Source organism: Enhydra lutris, unplaced genomic scaffold, assembly GCF_002288905.1.
Source record: "Enhydra lutris kenyoni isolate GAN:26980312 unplaced genomic scaffold, ASM228890v2 scaffoldscaffold232, whole genome shotgun sequence".
Taxonomy (NCBI): domain Eukaryota; kingdom Metazoa; phylum Chordata; class Mammalia; order Carnivora; family Mustelidae; genus Enhydra; species Enhydra lutris.
Genome location: NW_019154316.1, coordinates 46138 through 67802, shown reverse-complemented (window position 1 = coordinate 67802; position 21665 = coordinate 46138). Strand labels below are relative to the sequence as shown.

The following is a 21665-nucleotide window of genomic DNA, read 5'->3' as shown; positions in this document are numbered from 1 at the left end:
AACAGTTTAGCTAAGTATAAATGGCACTAATTAAAGTATACAAAAATATAAATTAGAAAGTAATCTCATTTTAGTTTTATATGCATTAACATATAAAAAGTCCCACTTTATGAGACCTCTAAAAGAATCAAAATCACGTCTACAGCTCTATCTTAAACTCCAAATCTGAGAACAATTTTAATGTATTTTGACTTAATAATAGTTTATATTAAAATAAAGACAATCCCGAATACAAACTTTTTACAACATTAATATTTTAGGCAGGTTTTTCCTTTAAAAAAACAAAACAAAACAAAACAAGAAAACAACAGAAAAACCCAGAACCAAATACAAACTTTTTTTTCTGCATTTCACAGTACTGGTTATTATATGTTGTTTTCCTTATAAAATCTTTGACTTTATAAATTGTGTACAGTTCGATTTTAAACCATCAGCTCCTTGAAAAGTTGTGCAAATGAAGAAAAATATGAAAATAGTGTGTTATCAGTCTTTTTTAAAAGATTTTATTTATTTATTTGAGAGAGAATGAGAGGGAGCATGAGAGAGGAGAAGGTCAGAGGGAGAATCAGACTCCCCAAGCTGCTGGGAACCTGATGCGGGACTCGATCCTGGAAGTCCGGGATCATGATCTGAGCCGAAGGCAGTTGCTCAAACAACTGAACCACCCAGTCGCCCTATTATCAGTCTTTTTAAATGAGTTTCATAACAATAGAACTTTTTTCCCTGAACTGATTGGAAAAGTAAGGCAAATCCACTTCTTGAAATGTAGCATTTTGCAAGTCATTTATTTTTCTCTTGCTCCTTCCTTTTCTTTCAACAGATGAACAAGTTTCTTTTATGAATTTTGAGAAATTAAAATATTTATGATTATTAAAATGATTTCTAGAGACATGTCACCCTTCAGGTATCTACCCCACATACTTGTCAAGGCTGCATCTCCCATGGCTGTTCTTGTGGCTTCCTCCACAAGCAACTTCCTGCCTCTGGAGGGTGCTCTCTTCCAGAGCCAGGGTGGGGGAGCTAACCCGCTGGCACTGCAGCCCTCAGACCACAGCTCCCCACAGTAGGATCTTGTCTGAGGGCACTGGCCAAAGAAACAGCTCTCTGTGCCTGTTGACTGAATTCATGCATGCTGATAAAAGGGTCTGCACACTCTTCTGTCAAAATATCTTACTTTCAGACAGTTTTGGATGAAAAATACTTGCCAATAAACATGTAACATAAGTGATGCTACTGAAGCTGAATCATAGGAAGAAAAATAAACAGAATGCCGGTCAGGAGTGGTGGTTCAAGGAGCATGGCAGTATGTTCCAATGCCTTCACTAGAGATGTATAGTTCCGTTGTTTTCCAGCATGTGGGTCATTTGGTGATGGAAGCTGAGGTGAAGGAACACTGGTGTCCTGTGTGGCTTTAACAGGGAAGGCTGTTTCTCAGTCTCTGTTGGTGTTCCTGGCAGTGAAGGCCTGCAGGCTTCCCATCTAGTTCAGGCCACTCTGAATGTGTGAAACATGGGTTTCTACATTATTCTGAAAAGAACTGGTATTAGAAGGTTGTATTGTACTCCTGATACGATTTAATGAATCTGTGTATGATTTGAACTCAAAGAAATTCAGCTTTCCTTCTGCCAGACACCTAATTTGCAATAAAGTAGGAGTGAGCTGGAGATTAAGTCTCTCAGATTTTCATTCTGAACACGGGGCCATCCAGTGGAGGAGCCGACTGCCAGAGAAGCTCCTGGGCTTCCTCCTCACACCTCTGTCTCCTACCCTTGGGCTGGTCTGCAGACTGCCCACCCTGGTCTGGAGAAGTCTCTTAGGAGTACTGCTGCACTTCATGCAAAATTTTGTTGAAGTCCTTGTTGAGTTGCTCAAGTTTCAGAAGGATGGTTGCATATCTCCACTGAAATTCAATGTTTATGGTCATGGGATAGGATTTCAATTTTTCTGCTTCTGTGTTCATTGCTCTTAATTTTTTGATATGTTCTTTTTTAATCATGAAAATTTTTGACAGTTTGGTCACTTGGATAAAGAATTGTACTGGAAAACTACCTAGCGTTTCAATGTCAGAGCCAGAAATCTTACTTATCCAAGGTGACTGTTAATACAGAATCATCATCCATAATTGGTGACTGGAGAGGAGGAGTATAATGTAACCATGGTGGAGTCATAAAGAATCAGGAAGGTCCCTGGTTTTGTCCAATGGCAGCAACTTGCATTGTCTCATGAGGCTCATTACTAAGAACTTCATAGTCAGGGATGGTATGGGTGCCAAGCCCGGCCCTATTAAAAGTTACTCTATACGTAGCATTAAAAGTATCCAAAGCAACGATTTGTCCAGTGAAGAAACCATCATGAACACCACATAATAGAGCTGTAACTTTGGTTGCAATAACCAGGAGCAAAGGAATTTCATCTGGGAGATCTTCAAACTGGGAATCATCTGCACTTTTGTTTGTAGGGGTCTTATTTTCTGCCATTTCTGTTTTAATGCTGGTCTCTCTTCCTCAAAAAATGCACAAGAACATCTCTTTGGTTTTCCCATAAGTCACCTGATTTTTCTATTCTTGTTAGCTTTCTTGTTGTTAAATTAGGAAAGTACTCCTCCTCCTGACAGACACAGAAGTCATCATTGCCTTCAAACCGTTGCCTATCTATATTTGAGTAGAACCATCTGTATATGCACCACTTATGTGCTTTAGGAAGCTTGAGTAGGTTATGTAATCAGAAACCAGGCTTCTGTGAGGCTTTCTTATCTTGTGTGGATATTGTTGTCATCAATTTCAGTGGGGCCATTGCAACTCTCTAGTTTATTTTGGGTGATCCTTTATTTATCTGTTTGTCATCTTCATCAGAAAAGAGTCAACTCCATTTTGAATTTCTGAAAAGCATCTCCACAGTGGAGCCCATATACCTGCATTTACAAACAGTTTTTTGGTAAAGAACTGTACTTTTCATTCCATGCGTTCGATAAGCTTCCCTCTTTTAATGCACAAGAACTTTTGCAGAAGAGCTCTGGTCAGGCAACTGGAAGAGCTCCACCATCTTGAAAGAGCTGCTTCTATATACATTTTAATATCAGCTTGTTGATCTCTACAAAGCAAACAAGCAAATAAATGAATACCTTGCTTGGATTAAAAAAAAAGATTTTAGGGGTACCTGGGTGGTTCAGTGGGTTAAAGCCTCTGTTTTTGGCTCAGGTCATGATCCCGGGGTCCTGGGATCGATCCCTGCACTGGGGTCTCTGCTTGGCGGGAAGACTGCTTCCACCTCTTTTTCTCTGCCTGAATTTCTGCCTGCTTGTGTTCTCTGAATGTCAAATAACTAAATAAAAATCTCTATAAAAATATTTTATAACTAAATAAGTTATTTGACAGAGATAGGTAGAGAAAGAGATAGACAGTGAGAGAGTGAACACAAGCAGGGGGAGTGGGGGAGGAAGAGGCAGGCCCCCTAACAGAAAAGGAAGCCTGATGTTGGGCTAGATCCAAGAACCCTGGGATCACGACTGGAGCCAAAGGCAGATGTCCAACAACTAAGTCCCCCATGGTTGGATTAAAAAAAAAAAAAAATATATAAATATATAAATATATATTTAAATTATAAATAAATATAAACAAATATTTATATATGTATGTATATATATATATATATAAAATTATGTTTAATTAGCCAACATCATACATCATTAGTTTTTGATGTAATGTTCAATGATTCATTAGTTCCCTATAACACCTAGTGCTCATCACCACAGGTGCCCTCTTAATACCCATCACCTGGTTACCCCCTTCCCCGGCTTCTGTAAACCTCAATTTGTTACCCAGAGTACAGGGTCTCTTATGTTTTGTCTCCCTCTCTGATTTTTTTTCCCATTCAGTTTTCCCTCCCTTCCCCTCTAGTCCTCCATGCTATTCCTTATGTTCTATATATGAGTAAAATCATCTGATAATTTTCTTTCTCCTCTTGACTTTTTTCACTTACTGTGATTGGATTTTAATTAGAAGTGAATTTAAAGTGTAAATAAATTTGGGGAGAATTGAAATATTAACAATTTAACTCAATTTATGAGCACAGTACATTTCTCCATCTACCTACATCTTTGATTTCAATGTTTTCAGTGTTTTATTATATTAATCTTAAATACATTGTGAAAGTGTATTTAAATGTGAAAAATACTTCAAAATATTTTTGCTACAATTGTACTTGGTAATTACTATTTCAATTTATAATTGCAATTCAAAGTGAAAGAAGATTGATTTTTTTTCATATTGCTATTATACCTCATTATATCGGACTTTATTTATTGGCACTAGTGCTTTTTCTTTAGACTTTTAAAAGTATTTCTCTGTAGAACAACATGTTATATATGAGTGGAGTCTTTCTTTCTTTCTTTCTTTCTTTCTTTCTTTCTTTCTTTCTTTCTTTCTTCTTTCTTTCTTTCTTTTCTTTCTTGTACTGGCTAGGACCACCACTGTGATGTTGATTAGGAACAATAAGATAAGAACACTTGCTTTGATTCTGATGTATGAGGAGAAGCATTTACTCATGTTATGAAGTATGATTTAGCTGTACTTTTATTGTAGTTTTGTTTTATTTTTGTTTTTGTTTTTTTCATTTGCAGATGTTCATTATTGGGTTGAGAAAGTTTCCTTCTATCATTAGTTTGTGAAGGTATTTGTATCATAAAGTAGTTGTTGAGTTATATCAGAGGTATTGACTGTTTCTATTGAAGTGGCTATATGTTTTTCTTCTTCCATTTATTAAATGGTCAATTAAATTGATTTGTTTTCATATGTGAAAATGCATTCCTGCATTCTTGAGATAATGCCCTGATGTGTTACACATTTCTGGATTCTACCCATAGTAGTTTTTGAGTATTTTTGTCTCTATTCATGAAGGATTTTGGTGTGTAGTTTTTGCTTCTAGGAATATCTTTGTCTGGTTTCTGTGTCAGTGTAATCCTGGAGCTGAAAAGTGCACTGGGAAGTGTTATTTACCCTCTACTTTCTGGAAGGTTCTATTCTGTTGATGTTATCTTCAGCTGCTTTGTAAAATTCACTAGTGACACATCTGGGCCTAACATTGGTTTTGTTCCTTGTTTTTGTTTTTTGGTTGTCAGTGGTAGAAAGTTAGTAACTAACAATTCAATTTCTTTAATAAATATGTTGTTATATTATAATGAACATAATAAATATGGAATTATATTCTATATATCCAAACATACAATTCTAGTAATATATGTCATCTTAAGTAATGTTTTGTACCTTGTGCCATTCAAGAACTTTGTCCACTTTATCTAGATTTTAGGATTTATGAGCATCAAGTTGTTTATAATATTCCCTCATTAACCTACTAATATTAGCGTGACCTGTTGGTATGTCCTTTTGTTTCTCGCTAATATTGTTTATTTTTACATTCTTTTTTTTATAAGACATATTGCTAAAGCTTAGTGATTATATTGATCTTAGTAATTAGCATTTGGTTTTATTCATTTTACTGGTTGTCCTTCTCTTTTCAAGGTTATTTCTTCTACGTTTGCTTTATTACACTTTCCTTTTGTTTGACCTGAGTTTCAGTTGCTCTTCTCATTCTAGTTTTTTTAATTTTATTTATTTATTTGACATACAGAGTTCATAAGTAGGCAGAGAGGCAGGCAGAGAGAGAGGAAGGGAAGCAGACTCCCTGCTGAGCAGAGAGACTGATGTGGGGCTTAATCCCAGGACTCTGGGATCACAATCTGAGCTGAAGGCAGAGGCTTTAACCCACTGAGCTACTCAGGTGCCCCCTAATTCTAGTTTCTTGAGATTAAAATTAATATCACTTTGAGACACATTCTAATATCAGCATGTAATAGTATTACTTTCCTGTTCATTAGCCACATCACATGGGATGTTTTATTTATTTTCTTTTTTACGGGTTTGTTTATTTATTTGCAAGAAAGAGAAAGAGGGAAAGAAAGAGAGATCATGAACAGGAAAGAGGGGCAAAAGAAGAGGGAGAAGCAGGCTCCCTGCTGAGTAGGGAGCCCAACATGGGGCATAAGACCAGGACCTTGGCATCATAACCTGAGCTGAAGGTACCTGCTTAACCAACTGAGCCACCCAGTTGCCCCACATTACTTTTATTTCTAATAAATTATTTAAAATATTTTCTAATTCTCCTTGTGACTTCTACTTCAGCCCATCGGTTATTTAGAAGTGTGTTGTTTAGTTCCAGATCTACTGAGGAGTTGAAGGCAGGTACTGTTGTTCTTTGACATCAAGTTTTTTATTTATATAATTTTTACCTTTTTTCCCCTGTAATTTCTAATACTCTGCAAAACCTCCATATATTCATTCTTGATATTGATCTCTCCTACTTTAACCTGTAAGATATTCATCATAATTATTTTGAATTCTCTACCTGATAGTTGGAGTATCTGGTCATTTCTGAGTCCTTTCCTATTGATTGATTTGCCTCTTGAAAATGGATTGGTTTCTTTCTTTCTTTCTTTCTTTCTTTCTTTCTTTCTTTCTTTCTTTCTTTCTGTCTTTCTATTAACCTGTCTTGTGTCTTACTGAAGGACCATTACAAAGGAATTGCCTTAAACACACCTAACTCACAAATTCCCTACTGTTGAGCTGGATACCCAGGCCATATTTGTTACAAAACTTTTACAAGCAATTATGTTAGTTGTTTTTGCCTTGGGAAAGAGATAACTCTTGGGAAAAAGAATAGACTAAGCAAAGTTTTAAAGGAAAGGCTGGGTTTTGAGATGCTTTGGGATGTAAGGCTTTGATAAGCTCTGACATATTCCTGGAAACCTAGAAAGCCATGCATTACACATGGCAATGCTTTCATTTTAGGATTGGTGTGTTTGTTATTTGTGGAGGATTTCCCTCAAAGTTTGTGTCTGCTCCAGTTATAGCCATCCTGTAATCCTGTAAGAACAATGGTGTTCTCTTAAACCACTGTTGTTTCTCCCCAAGGTTAGACTCTTATGGCTTCTACTTGGTGCTTGCTCTAATGTAGTGTAGTTCACCTTCATGTCAGGTAAGCTCTGTGTGGCATCAGAGGTGGGTTTCTCTCAATGTACCTGTTCCTCCTTCCCAAGGTAGAAGGGAACTGTGAGTTGCGTTGTGGTAGGTCTTATGCAGCAAAACATTTTTTTTTCCATTCCCCAGATGTAGGAGACCTCTCCATTCATATTGGTGTAAGATGTTGTGCTCAGAGCCGTTAGTTTCCACTTCCCCAGAGGTAGAAGGCTTTTGCTCATGTCTCGGAGTAATACACTTAGGGTTTTAAGAAAAAAGGATGGGGTTTTGTGACTTTTCTAGGGAGAGTAAATAATTTCCTGAATTCCTGCCAGTTAAAAAGGAGACCCTTTCTTGTATCTGTACCTGTTCCCAGTCTTTCTTATTAGCACCCAGTGGAAGTCCATGGGTGGATAAATCCCTATCTGTGGGTAAAAATGTCCTTGTTTTGATAGTTCCAGGGGTTCTACAGACTGATTTTAACCTCTAACAAGTCTTTATAAATTGATGAAAAATTTGGCTGATAGATTCTCACTTGCCTGTTTAGTATGACTATCTGTTCTCTTACTCTGCTAATCTGTGATAAGACAGTCCTATTTCTTGTTGTTGCTGTTGTTTTGTTTCATTTTCTTGGGGACCCCATTTCTCCTTGGATTTCAGGTTTCTAGTCTGATTTGGGGATTCAGCTGCCTGATGTGCAAAGGAAGAGTTATTTTGTGGTTTATCTGTCTAGTTTTTTCTCATTGTCATCAGGATAGTGGCAACACTTTCTCAAGAACTCCACATCCTAGTCATAAAGGGAGCCTCCAGTTAATTTTTGAATCTTAAAAATATATGTAATTATTAAATGAGGGAACAGTGATGTTAACTCTTCCACATCATGGTTTCTGTTCCTCAGCTGTGGAAATATATCGAGGAAGTCTCTTCATGCCTTAATGATATAATTTTCTACAATATTTATGGACAAGATATCTATGACAGTCATTTGTTTCAGTATATATGTCTTCTTGAGTGTGTTCAAGTCACCACCTAATTGATTAAAATGCAGTTACCCTTTCACACATGTATTTTTTTATTGTTTTTATCAAACCGTAATGCTTGCCTTAGGATTTGTTCTGAAAATGTTTATTCCATGATTACAAAAGACATATGGAGATGAGAGGGAAGGTTTGTGTCACTCTATACATTTTTAATTTAGTATAAACATACATAAATGTTAAAGAAACTGACTATCACAAATTGAAATCTCTTGTTTGCTTTCCTCTTACTTGATGGATTTGGACAATTTCACCTCCAGCCTCCAACCATATAGAAATATTTTTATCATGAAACAGCAGATCTTTTCTAAATTATATGGCAGAATCCATGTGCATAATACTCATATCATCACCCTCAATTACTTTCCATATTATAATGTTACCATTTGTTGAATTATTTCTTGATTCATATCCTTTACTCCATCTAAGCATTCTTTTGAATTTTCAACTTTACAGAAGGCTATCCCTGCCTTATTCCATCTAAAACAAGAGCTTTCCTCCCCAATATCATGATCTATTCTGCTATATTGTCCTTCAGTTTTAATCAAAGAATACTAAAACATGACATTATATTTTTTCAGTAAGGAATAGGTATTATTTATTTCTAACACAATTACTCTAGGTTAGGAATATAACACTGTATTTACAAGTGGAAATGATGACTAGAAGAAACAATGACAAAAACAACTGATATTTTATGTGAATCTATAAGTTTAAGTTTGAATACCAGCCCCCCAAATTGTTACATATTTCAGTATTGCATCTGACTGTACTGAGATCTTTCTTTCAGTTTTGAAGTTGCCCAAGCAGTCTTGGTGATGGCACACAAGATGAGCTAAGAAAGCATTCTCAAACATTATTCTTCTGTCAGATTCAGGATTACCAATGTACCTGTTTACACCAGCAGAGATGACAGCCACTTGTTCATCAACAGCCATGAGAGAACACTGTACTTGTTTCAAGATCTCAGTCAGACAGACACTGAGATTCAAGATTAGTGAGTTACATCATTGAGGTCTGAACTGAACTGGGCAAAAGTAGTGACCTCAGGTTAATGAGGCAATTCCTCATACCTGCTACCTGGTTTAAGGCTCGATTTCGACAGCAGACCCAATGTGTAGAATAGACAAACTAACATTAGTGAAGGGTGGATACCTTTGAAGAAAGATTCTGTCTCACTCACAAGAATGAAATTACCAGAAGGCTGTGATTTGTTGTGCACATTGGCATACCTTGATCCTGCAAGAGTGCCTGGCAGTCAGGCTTATTTTTTGAGTGGATGCTTAAAATGTATTCATTGAATGAATGAATGAATGAGTGAATGAAAATAATTTACAAATTCTTAGACAAATTATTTTTTTCTGTGTATCCTGATATGAAAATCCCAACAGGCATCACATCATTCTGCATTCCCAACAAAATTTTATAATTTAAGGAGCTGGAGAAGCAAGATCTGGCTACAAAGAAAATACTAAGGTATAAGAAGAGAAGAGATGAGTTGTAGACATAACATAAATAGTGAGGGCTATATTGCAGAGATAAAATGAAGGTAGATGTCGGATTCCTAGATAACAACAAGTAGAAGCCGAATGAGCAGAGAGCTTTAGAATGAAGAGGAAGTAAGAAATCAGAGACAAACATATAGCACAAGATCATCTAATAATAATTTTTGGAGGGGCAGGAATAAGATTTTAGCCAAACTGTAACTAATATTAGGAATCCTAATTTCAATGTGCTCATTACTATTGCTAAGTGTTAAATATTTTGTTTAAAACCTATCTACACTATGAATTTGCCTTGTAGAATTTCCACCATACATGTATAGAATAGAAAACCAATTACTGCTACACATTTCACTTGATGATGTCTCAAATGAATGAATGAAAGGAAATGTTAATTCTTCCAATGAAATTCTGTACTTGAAACACTGGGGTGGCTCAGTCCTAAGCATCTCCCTTTAACTCAGGTCCTGAATCCAGCCAGGGTCCTGGAATCCTGGCCCAGGTCAGGTTCCCTGCTCCAAGTGAGTTTGCTTCTCCCTCTCCCACCACCCCTGCTTGTGTTCCATCTTGTGCTGTCCCTCTGTATCACTGTCAAGCGAATAAGTAAATTTTAAATATATATATATACATATATATATATATATGTATATATATATAAAATAAAATTTATATATATAATTTATATATAATATATATTTATATAATATATATATTTATATATATTATAAAATTTATATATATATGAAAATCTATCCTTTCCAAATCCATCAGGCCTCCTTATCATACCCTACTCTCCAATGATACACAGAGAAGACAGTCTGGCTCACAGACTCCAGGGAACTTTATATATACCATGAACTCTGGAGGCCCTGTGAATAGGCTGGCCATTGATTCAGGTCTGACATGGAAAATAAAACTATCATAAAGATGAGAGCAATTAACTTCAAATGACCATGACAGCACTATATCCAGGCTTGTAGCAGTTACACTGTTCTTGTTTTCAGAATAACAGTTATCACCAGAAAAACTCCTTTGCATAGTGATCAAGGCACACTCTATAAAACCAAACTTCCTGGATTGGATCCTCGGGGATTAATTCTAGGGAGATTATTTAATTTTCCTTTGCTTCAGTTTCTCATCTCAAAATGGGAATAATAATAATACATATCTCAGGGCTATTACAGGATTAAGTTAGTCAACAAATACAATGTGCTGAGAATTGTGTCTGAGAAAACCTTCAACAAATGTGAGCTCTTATTAATATCACCTTATAAGAAACCGATAGCATCCTTTATGAAAAGGCTGACTTTTAATGTTGAACTCTCAGAAAGTGTTCATGTTTTGTTAACGTTTCAGGATATGAAGTGCTAGCAATTAATTTAGAGTTTACAATCTTCCCAGGATGCTTGGCATCTCATAATATCTAAAGTCCATCTGTGTTTTGCCAGTGCATAATGTGCACATATCAAAACTCTTCAGTTGTAGACCAGCTTGATAACTTTCTCATTTCTTTTTTTTTTTAATTTCTTTTCAGCGTCACAATATTCATTGTTTTTGCACCACACCCAGTGCTCCATGCAATCCGTGCCATCTCCTATACCCACCACCTGGTTCCCCCAACATCCCACCCATCGCCCCTTCAAAACTCTCAGATTGTTTTTCAGAGTCCACAGTCTCTCAGGGTTCAACACCCCTTCCAATTTCCCACAACTCCCTTCTCCTCTCCATTTCACCTTACCCTCCATGATATTTATTATGCTCCACAAATAACTGAATCCATATAATTGACTCTCCATGCTTAACTTATTTCACTCAGCATAATCTTTTCCAGTCCCATCCATGTTGCTACAAAAGTTGGGTATTCATCCTTTCTGATGGAGGCATAATACTCCATAGTGTATATGGACCACATATTCCTTATCCATTCGTCCGTTGAAGGGCATCTTGGTTCTTTCCACAGTTTGGCGACCATGGCCATTGCTGCTATAAACATTGGGGTACAGATGGCCCCTCTTTTCACTCCATCTGTATCTTTGGGGTAAATACACAGTAGTGCAATTGCAGGGTCATAGGGAAGCTCTATTTTTAATTTCTTTTTTTTAAAGATTTTATTTATTTATTTGACAGACAGAGATCACAAGTAGGCAGAGAGGCAGGCAGAGAGAGAGAGAGAAAGGGAGAAGCAGGCTTCCCGCTGAGCAAAGAGCCCAATGCGGGGCTCGATCCCAGGACCCTGGGATCATGACCTGAGCTGAAGGCAGAGGCTTTAACCCACTGAGCCACACAGGCGCCCCTATTTTTAATTTCTTAAGGAATCACCACGCTGTTTTCCAAAGTGGCTGCACCAACTTGCATTCCAAACAACAGCATAAGAAGGTTCCCTTTTCTCCACAACCTAACACATGTTGCTTCCTGTCTTGCTAATTTTGGTCTTTCTAACTGGTGTAAAGTGGTATCCCAATGTGGTTTTGGTTTGTATCCCCTCATGGCTAGTGATGAACATTTTTTCATGTGTTTGATAGCCATTTGTATGTCTTCACTGGAGAAGTGTCTGTTCATATCTTCTGCCCATTTTTGTATATGATTGTCCGTTTTGTGTGTGTTGAGTTTGAGAAGTTCTTTATAGATCCTGGATATTAACCTTTTGTCTGTACTGTCATTTGCAAATATCTTCTCCCATTCCGTGGGTTGCCTCTTTGCTTTCTTGACTGTTTCATTGCTGTGCAGAAGCGTTTGATCTTGATGAAGTCCCAAAAGTTCATTTCACTTTTGTTTCCTTTGCCTTTGGAGACATATCTTGAAAGAAGTTGCTGTGGCTGATATCGAAGAGGTTACTGCCTATGTTCTCCTCTAGGATTATGATGGAGTCCAGTCTCACATTGAGGTCTTTTATCCATTTTGAGTTTATCTTTGTGTACGGTGTGAGAGAATGGTCGAGTTTCATTCTTCTACAATAGCTGTACATTTTTCCCAACACCATTTATTGAAAAGACTGTCTTTTTCCACTGTATATTTTTTTCCTGTTTTGTTGAAGATTATTTGATCATAGGGTTGAGGGTACATATATGGGCTCTCTAATCTGTCCCACAGTCTATGTGTCTGTTTTTATGCCAGTACCATGCTGTCTTGGTGATCACAGCTTTGTAGTAAAGCTTGAAATCTGGTAACGTGATGCCCCCAGTTTTATTTTTGTTTTTCAACATTTCCTCAGCGATTCGGGGTCTCTTCTGATTCCATACAAATTTTAGGATTACTTGTTCCAGCTCATTGAAAAATACCGGTGGAATTTTGATTGGAATGGCATTAAAAGTATAGATGGCTCTAGGAAGTATAGACATTTTAACAATGTTTATTCTTCCAATCCAAGAGCATGGAATGGTCTTCTATCTTTTTCTGTCTTCTTCAATTATTTTCATGAATGTTCTATAGTTCCTCGAGTACTGATCCTTTACCTCTTTGGTTAGGTTTATTCCCAGGTTCTTTTGGTTCTTGGTGCTATAGTAAATGGAATCGATTCTCTAATTTCCCTTTCTGTATTTTCATTGTTAATGTATAAGAAAGTCACTGATTTCTGTACATTGACTTTGTATCCTGCCATGTTGCTGAATTTTTGTATGAGTTCTAGGAGTTTCAGGGTGGAGTCTTATGGGCTTTCCATATAAAGAATCATATCATCTGTGAAGAGAGAGAGTTTGAATTCTTCATTGCCAATTTGGATACCTTTAATTTCTCTTTGTTGTGTGATTGCTGTTGCTAGGTCTTCTAAAACTATGTTGAACAAGAGTGGTGAGAGTGGGCATCCTTGTCGTGTTCCTGATCTCAGCGGGAAGGCTGCAATCTTTTCCCCATTGAGGATGATATTTGCTGTGGGTCTTTCATAGATAGATTTGATGAAGTTCAGGAATGCTCCCTCTATCCCTATCCTTTGAAGCGTTTTATTCGGGAACGGATGCTGAATTTTGTCAATGCTATTTCTGCATCAATTGAGAGGACCATGTGGTTCTTCTCTCTTCTCTTATTAATTTGTTTTATCATGTTGATTGATTTGCGAATGTTGAACCATCCTTGTAGCACAGGGATGAATCCCACCTGGTCATGGTGGATAATCTTTTTAATATGCTGTTGTATGCTGTTTGCTGTGATCTTGTTGAGAATCTTAGCATCCATATTCATCAATGATATTGGTCTGAAATTCTCCTTTTTAGTAGGGTCTTTGCCTGATTTGGGGATCAGGGTAATGCTGGCTTCATAGTAAGAGTCTGGAGTTTTCCTTCTGCTTCAATTTTTCTTCTTTGAAAGTTGGTAGTCTTCCCCAGGGAATCCAACAGGTCCTGGGCTCTTATTTTTGGGAGTTTTTTGACCACTGCTTTAATATTGTTACTAGATATTGTTCTATTCATGTTGTCAATTTCTTCCTGGTTCAATTTTAGGAGTTTATAGATTTCCAGGAATGCATCCATTTTTTCTAGGTTGCTTAGCTTATTGGCATATAACTGTTGATAATAACTTCTGATGATTGTTTCTACTTTCTTGTTGTTGGTTGTGATCTCTCCCTTTTCATTCATAATTTTATTAAATTGGGCTTTCTCTCTTTTTTTTTTTTTTGGATTAGTGTGGCCAATGGTTTCTCGATCTTATTGATTCCTTCAAAAAACCAGCTTGTAGTTCATTGATACATTCTACTGTATCTCTGGTTTCTGCCTCATTGATCTCTGCTCTAATCTAAACCATGTCCCTTCTTTTGTGTGGAGTTGTTTTGATTTGTTGTTGATTCTCCAGTTCTTTAAGGTGGAGAGACAGCTGTTGTGTTCTGGATTTTTCAATGTTTATGAGGGAGGTTTGGATGGTATATATTTCCCCCTTAGGACCACCTTTGCTGTATCCCATAGGTTTTGAACAAAGTGTCTTCATTCTCATTGGTTTCCATGAATTGTTTAAGTTCTTCTTTGATCTTCGGGTTGATCCAAGCATTCTTAAGCAAGTGGTCTTTAGCTTCCATGTGTTTGAGTTCCTTCCGAACTTTTCAATGTGATTGAGCTCCAGTTTCAAAGCATTGTGATCTCAGAATATGCAGAGAACAATATCAGTCTTTTGGTATCTGTTGAGTCTTAATTTGTGACCCAGTATGTGGTCTATTCTTGAGAATGTTCCATGTGCACTTGAGAAGAATGAGTATTCTGTTGTTTTAGGGTGGAATGTTCTGTATATATTTATGAGGTCCCTCTGGTCCAATGTGTCATTCAATGCTCTTGTTTCTTTATTGATTTTCTGCTTTGATGATCTGTCTATTTCTGAGAGAGGCATGTTAAGATCTCCTACTATTAATGTATTTATAGCAATATGGCTCTTTATCTTGATTAACAGTTTTCTTATGTAATTGGCTGCTCCCATATTGGGGGAATAGATATTTACAATTGTTAGATCATCTTGATGGATAGTCCCTTTAAGAATAATGTAGTGTCCTTCTGTATCTCTGACTACAGTCTTGATTTTAAAATCAATTTGTCTGATATGAGAATCGCTACCCCGGCCTTCTTTTGAGGCCCATTGGCATGAAAGATGCTTCTCCATCCCTTCACTTTCAGTCTGGGTGTATCTTTAGGTTCAAAATGGGTCTCTTGTTGAGAACATATGGATGGGTCCTGTCGTTTTATCCAATCTGCAACGCTGTGCCTTTTTGGACGCATTTAGGCCATTCACATTGAGAATGATTATTGATAGATACGTTTTTATTGACATCGTGTTACCTTTGAAGTCTTTCTTTCTGTAGATTGTCTCTATATTTCGTTTTAATGCTATTCTTAGGATTTTTCCTCTTTTATAGAACCCCCCCTTGATATTTCCTGAAGTGTCGGATTGGTGGTTGCATTGTTTTTTAAACTTGCCAGTCTTGGAAACTCATTATCTCTCCATCCATTTTGAATGTCAGTCTTGCTGGATAAAGTATTCTTGGCTGCATGTTCTTCTAATTTAGTGTCCTGAATATATCTTGCCAGCCCTTTCTGGCTTGCTAGGTCTCTGTGGACAGGTATGACGTTATTCTGATGGGCTTTCCTCTGTAAGTAAGGTGCCTCTTTGTCCTAGCAGCTTTCAAGAGATTATATCTATAATTATGATTCCTCAATTTGACTATCAGGTGCCTTGATGTTTTTCTGGAATCTATAATCTTGGGTGGAGACCGTTCAGCCTCTAGTACATGAATGCTGGTTCCATTCGCGAGATTGGGAAAATTTTCATGAAGAGCTTGTTCCACTATATCTTCTAGACTTCTTTCTTTCTCCTCCCCTTCAGGGATTCCAATAATTCTGACGTTGGAATGTTTCATGGCTTCATTTATTTCCATGACTCTGTTTTCGTGGCTTCTAAGCTGTTTGTTCCAGGCTTCCTCCTGATCCTTTCTCTCTATCTGTTTGTCCTCCAGATCACTAATTCTATCTTCTGTCTCAGTTACCCTAGCTTTGAGAGAATTTAGATTAGATTGGAACTCATTGAGAGCATTGTGAACCTTATCTCTGGTAGCTTTCAGCTCTTCCCTAAGAATGTGAAGATCATCTCTGGTCACTTTCAGTTCGGCCCTAAACAATTCCGTTTGGTCATCCATGGCTTTCTCCAACTAGCTATTGCCTGGATAATTGTTAGCCTGAATTCTCTTTCCAACGTATTGTCTATGTTGATAGCCATTAGCTCTGTTGCAGAAGGCCCATCCTCTGTATTTTTCTTTGTTGGGCATTCCTCCTCCTAGTCATTTTGTTGAGACATGGCTGAACGGATGTAGCTGGATGTATCGACCATGGTGCAGCCAAGGTGTACCTAGAACGCTTCTGAGAAATCAGGATTCCTGACCCAAATGAGAGAAAAAAGAAAAGATAAAGAAAAAGAGAGAGAGAGAGAGAGAGAGAGAGAGGAAAAAAAGGGAAGATAAAACAGAAGGCTCATCCCAAATGGGCCCTAAGGTAAGATTTATGAAGTATACAAACAAAAACAGACGAACAAAAGGACTGATAAAAGTATATGACAAGAGAAAAAAATATATATATATAAGCAAATAAAGGAAGAACCTCATCAAAAAGAACCCCAAGGTTACGATTTACATATCTCTCCATCCATTTTGAATGTCAGTCTTGCTGGATAAAGTATTCTTGGCTGCATGTTCTTCTAATTTAGTGTCCTGAATATATCTTGCCAGCCCTTTCTGGCTTGCTAGGTTCCTGTGGACAGGTCTGACGTTATTCTGATGGGCTTTCCTCTTTAAGTAAGGAGCCTCTTTGTCCTAGCGGCTTTCAAGAGATTATATCTATAATTATGATTCCTCAATTTGACTATCAGGTGCCTTGATGTTTTTCTGGAATCTATAATCTTGGGTGGAGACCGTTCAGCCTCTAGTACATGAATGCTGGTTCCATTTGCGAGATTGGGAAAATTTTCATGAAGAGCTTGTTCCACTATATCTTATAGACTTCTTTCTTTCTCCTCCCCTTCAGGGATTCCAATAATTCTGACGTTGGAATGTTTCATGGCTTCATTTATTTCCCTGACTCTGTTTTCGTGGCTTCTAAGCTGTTTGTTCCAGGCTTCCTCCTGATCCTTTCTCTCTATCTGTTTGTCTTCCAGATCACTAACTCTAATTTTAATATGGTAAGGTAAATTAGAAAAAAAAGGCTAATTCTGAGTGGAAACTTTGTGTTTGGAGTAAATATCTTTCTTTTAATTTTTGTGATAAACCATTCAATGAAAAATTGGATCAGAGAGAGCAGGTCCCATGATAGAATTTTTTGAGTTGTCCTCATAGAAATTATCACTGAAGCCAAGAATATTAAAAAGTCTTCTCCAATGAAACAGAGAAAAATAAAAGAAGGTTAAGAAAGAAGTTATGGTTAGCGGTTAGATGAAGAGAAGTTATAGAATCAAGAAGTTGGATATGAACTTATACTAGTTATGGGAATTTTCAAAGCGTTACCTTTTCCCCCCAAACGTAGTTTATTTAGGATTATTTGAAGCATGGAAGGGCAAGAATATAGAGGATAGAGAAAATTTATTAGGAACATCAATTCTCATGGTCTAAGCAAAGAGTTGTTTACTGGTGAAAAATTGAGATTTATGAAGTTTAAGTATATCATACAATAAACATTGAAAATCAAAGGTTCTTGGGAAAGAGAAAAGGGAGACATATAGCAAGAATCAGGTTCTTTGAAGAATGAGAAAAAATGAAGGGCTGGGGGAAACAGGTAGGGGGATTAAGTTGTCTTTAGGTGGGTTAAGTGCTTTGCTTTATTTGCCTTGGTGAGCTGGTGTGAAAACAAGAAAAATAGCCATCATGTTTGGTTCCTCACTATGTGTGTGACAGCTATTATATCATTTAATGCACCAAGTATCTTCATTGGGTAAGTGGTGTTTATTATAATCCCCATTATGAGGAAGAAACAAGGTGGTAAAAAATAAGAAGAATTAACGTAGCTCACTAGTAAGTGACAGAAATGAGAGTCAAACTCATGAATTTGAAATTAGAATCAGTATCCTAAACCACTACATTTAGAATTGAAGTTATCAGTGTTGAATTTGAACCAAAGAAAAGTAGGCATGGCCATTATACCAAGGAAATTGAGGGTATTAGCAACATTTTAAACAAAATGTCATTAGATGCATATATCCCTTCTAGTTCCTACCATTTCATATACTGGAACATTTCACAATAAAATAAATACTTTAAAAAATTCAGTAAGTGATTTAGCTTAACTCCTCACCATTTATGATTCCTCTGCAGTATTTCAATTGGTTCTTAGGGCAAACTATGTAAAATGTAGTATGGACTTTTTTTTTTTTTTCCAACAAGTGAGATAAAACTAAGAGGAGAGGAGGAAGAAGTTGATTTTGTCAAAGTCACTCTGGACAGAATCTGGCAGAGATGGAGCTCACACATAGGCAATCCCTTCACCTGATCCCATCAAAATCGATGTTCTTCCTACTTTGCTAAATAATTTCTACCAAGCACCTATTCTTTTGAAAATAACAGCATTTCTACACACTTAGCATTTGATAAAGTCCTCTAAGTTTCTCCCATTATTCCTAAAGAAGGAATAACATAAGAATTAGAGATATGGGGGCACATGGGTGGCTCAGATGATTTTGTATCTGCCTTCTGCTCAGGTCATGATATCAGCGTCCTAGGATCAAGTCTGGCATGAGGTTCTGTGCTCAGCAGGGAGCCTGCTTCTCCCTCTCCTTCTGCTGCTCCCCTTGCTTGTGCTCTCTCGCTGTCTCTGGCAATTGCTAAATAAAATATTTAAAAAATAATCAAAGATATCTTACTCTCCAAGAGATAGGCCTCCATGCTAGAGTGACTTTCTGATTTCTCCACTCTCTGAACAAGGTCCATTCACTATATTTAATCCAGAAACAACAACAGTTTGCTCATAGGGTATGCTTCAGACTTATTTCTCTATTATCATTGAGATCCCGTTCCCTGAGGTGGTAACAAAGCTCCTGCACAGCCCTTTCATCTTTCCATCCAAAATATAAAGTATCTATTAGCTTTGAAGTTGAACATCACCAGGGCTGGAAAGGCATTATTTATCCCATGTTCCTATGAGTCATGTATTTTCACAAAGTGCAACTTGTAATCTTTGGTCACAATGTTGTAAAAGCTTTCCTTCAATATTATTCTTGTTGCTTAAGTTAATAGGAATAATTTTAGCTATAATTTAAAATAACATTTTAGCTCCCATTCTTCCAGGAGGCAATTTACAAATTATTTTTGTTTACTTCAGTCCTGCACTGTGAAATTACCAGCAAATATTTGGATTTTCATCAAAACATAATACCTTATTTGTTAAGTATCAAATAAAGAAAAATGAAATTCATCACTGTTATTCTTAGTTGTTTCTTTTCCCTAAGATTACCTAAATGATTTAGCTTCTTAAACTACCATAGTTTACTTTGGAAAAGAAGGCCTGAAGAGTTTGTCTTCTGAATTGAAATGAGATACTCAGGTTTCTTGAATACCGATTCATGGAAGTGATCAGCCATAAGCAGACTTTACATAGTAGTATCCTGTGCAGAGGTCTGCTATGCTGATTGTTCAGTTATCCATACTGTAGCTCCCTTCCCAGGAGATGATAGATGAGACTCCAGCAGTTTCCCATAGACACGGTTGATTGGAACAAAAAATCTCCATACATGCTTAGCATAATCTAAGTAGCACTGGATTTGAGAAGACCTTATGAAGCCTGGAATTATATCAGCATGTCTAGAGTCAGCTGTGATTTAAAAAAATGTTGTGCCTGTGGGTTCTTAGGCTTCTGGATCAATGACTTGGGAGTATGCTGGAAGATGAGTTATTTCATCTCTTCTGCAAGGTGAAAGATATTTCTATCCCCAAAGAGCTCTTTTCTCCTAAAAAACATAGTCATACCAACTGAAACTCCTCTTCCAGCCTCATTTGGAGTAGTAGATCATCTTTTAAATTGCAGATATTTTGGAAGCACTTAAATAGTTAATAATACTTTAGTGGAAAATCCTTTATGTTACTTTTTTCCCTACCATTGAATAAAAGCCATCCACTGCATGGACAGTTAAAGACCAGATTCTGGGGATCCTAAAAGTTAAGAATCCTTTGTATTGGTTGTGTTAGGCAATGCTGCACTTTCCTGAACTTCTGCAAGAATGAAAAAAAAAAATACTGTTTAAGGAAATCTAGTCAACAATATGTTTGCATATGGTTTAATACTTAAAAAATAATAGAGAAGCACAGTCTCAGACCCATGAGTTGGAGGGTATTACCTATTATCTTTGTCACAAACTTACCATGTGATCATGCATAGTTCGTCTTGTGCTTCTTAGTTTCTGTTTTATCACTTCTTAAATGAAAGTGTTTAAAAAAAGGGCAGAAACAGACCCATGTATACAGAGAACAAATTGCTGATTGTCAAAGGGAAGAGAAAATGATGGGGAGTGGGAGGTCCAGTCTTCCACGTATAGAATGAATAAGTCATGGGATGAAAGCTCTCGCATAAGGAAAATAGTAAACAGTATTGTAATATATAGGTCATGTAATATACAGGTAATGACTCCACTCATGCTGAGCAGAGAACAATGGAGAGTTGTTAAATCACTATTTTGTACACCTGAAACTAATGTAACATTGTGTGTCAACTACGGTTGATTAAAAAAAATAATCCTGCCATTTCTGTGAAAATTACTGTGAAAAAATAATCCTGACATTTCTGTGAAAATTACTGTGAAAAGAAAATTACTGTGAAATTTCTATGAAATTTAAATTCTATGAAATTAAATAACAAATGATAATTCTATGAAAATTAAAACAATTTTCACAAGAAAAAATAGACATTAAAAAATAAAATGAGGGTGTTATGCTAGTTTTTTGTAGGCTTGTATATATGGATTTATTATTTTATTGAGATATAAATGACTGACATATTACATTTGACTAGTTTCATATGTACAACATACTGTGGTGTGATCATCACAATAAAACAAGTTAACATACATTACCACATATAGTTACACATTTTTTCTTGTGATGAGAACCCTTAAACTCTATCCTCTAAGCAACTTTCAAATATGCAATACATTGTTAACTATAGTTACAATAATTATTAACTATAGTCACTGTGTTCTCCACAACAAGATATTACCTCACATTTAATAGAATGGCTATTTTTTTAAAGACCATACATAACAAGTGTTGGCAAGGATATGGAGAAATGTTAGACTAATTTGAGATTCCTTCTAGTCCATATTAAAAATGAAAGCAATCAATCATCCCAATCATAAAGCCATGAGTACTTAAATTTAGAACAGACCTCAGCAATGATTTCTCCTCCTGTCCAGTTCAGGAATTCTTCTTTGGTATCATTGGTTCAGTAATCTATAGCTGAAGACTAACTGAGAAGAAGCTCTTCATCTTATAAAGCAGATTCTTCTAAGATACAGATGGAAGAACTCCATGGTTTACTGTTGGAGCTCTACAGTTCTTGCACTCTGAGTTTGAATCCCAGCTCACTAGGTGAGTGACCTTGGGAAGTTTAACCTCCAGAAACCTCAATGTCATCACTTGTTTAAAATATAATGTTATTACTATGATTGGTGTAACTATTATT

General features: G+C 36.6%; 1 pseudogene; it reads right to left on the bottom strand.

Moving 5' to 3' along the window:
- Positions 1–1431: 1431 nt before the first annotated feature.
- Positions 1432–3045, bottom strand: LOC111140188 (annotated as a pseudogene).
- Positions 3046–21665: the final 18620 nt, after the last annotated feature.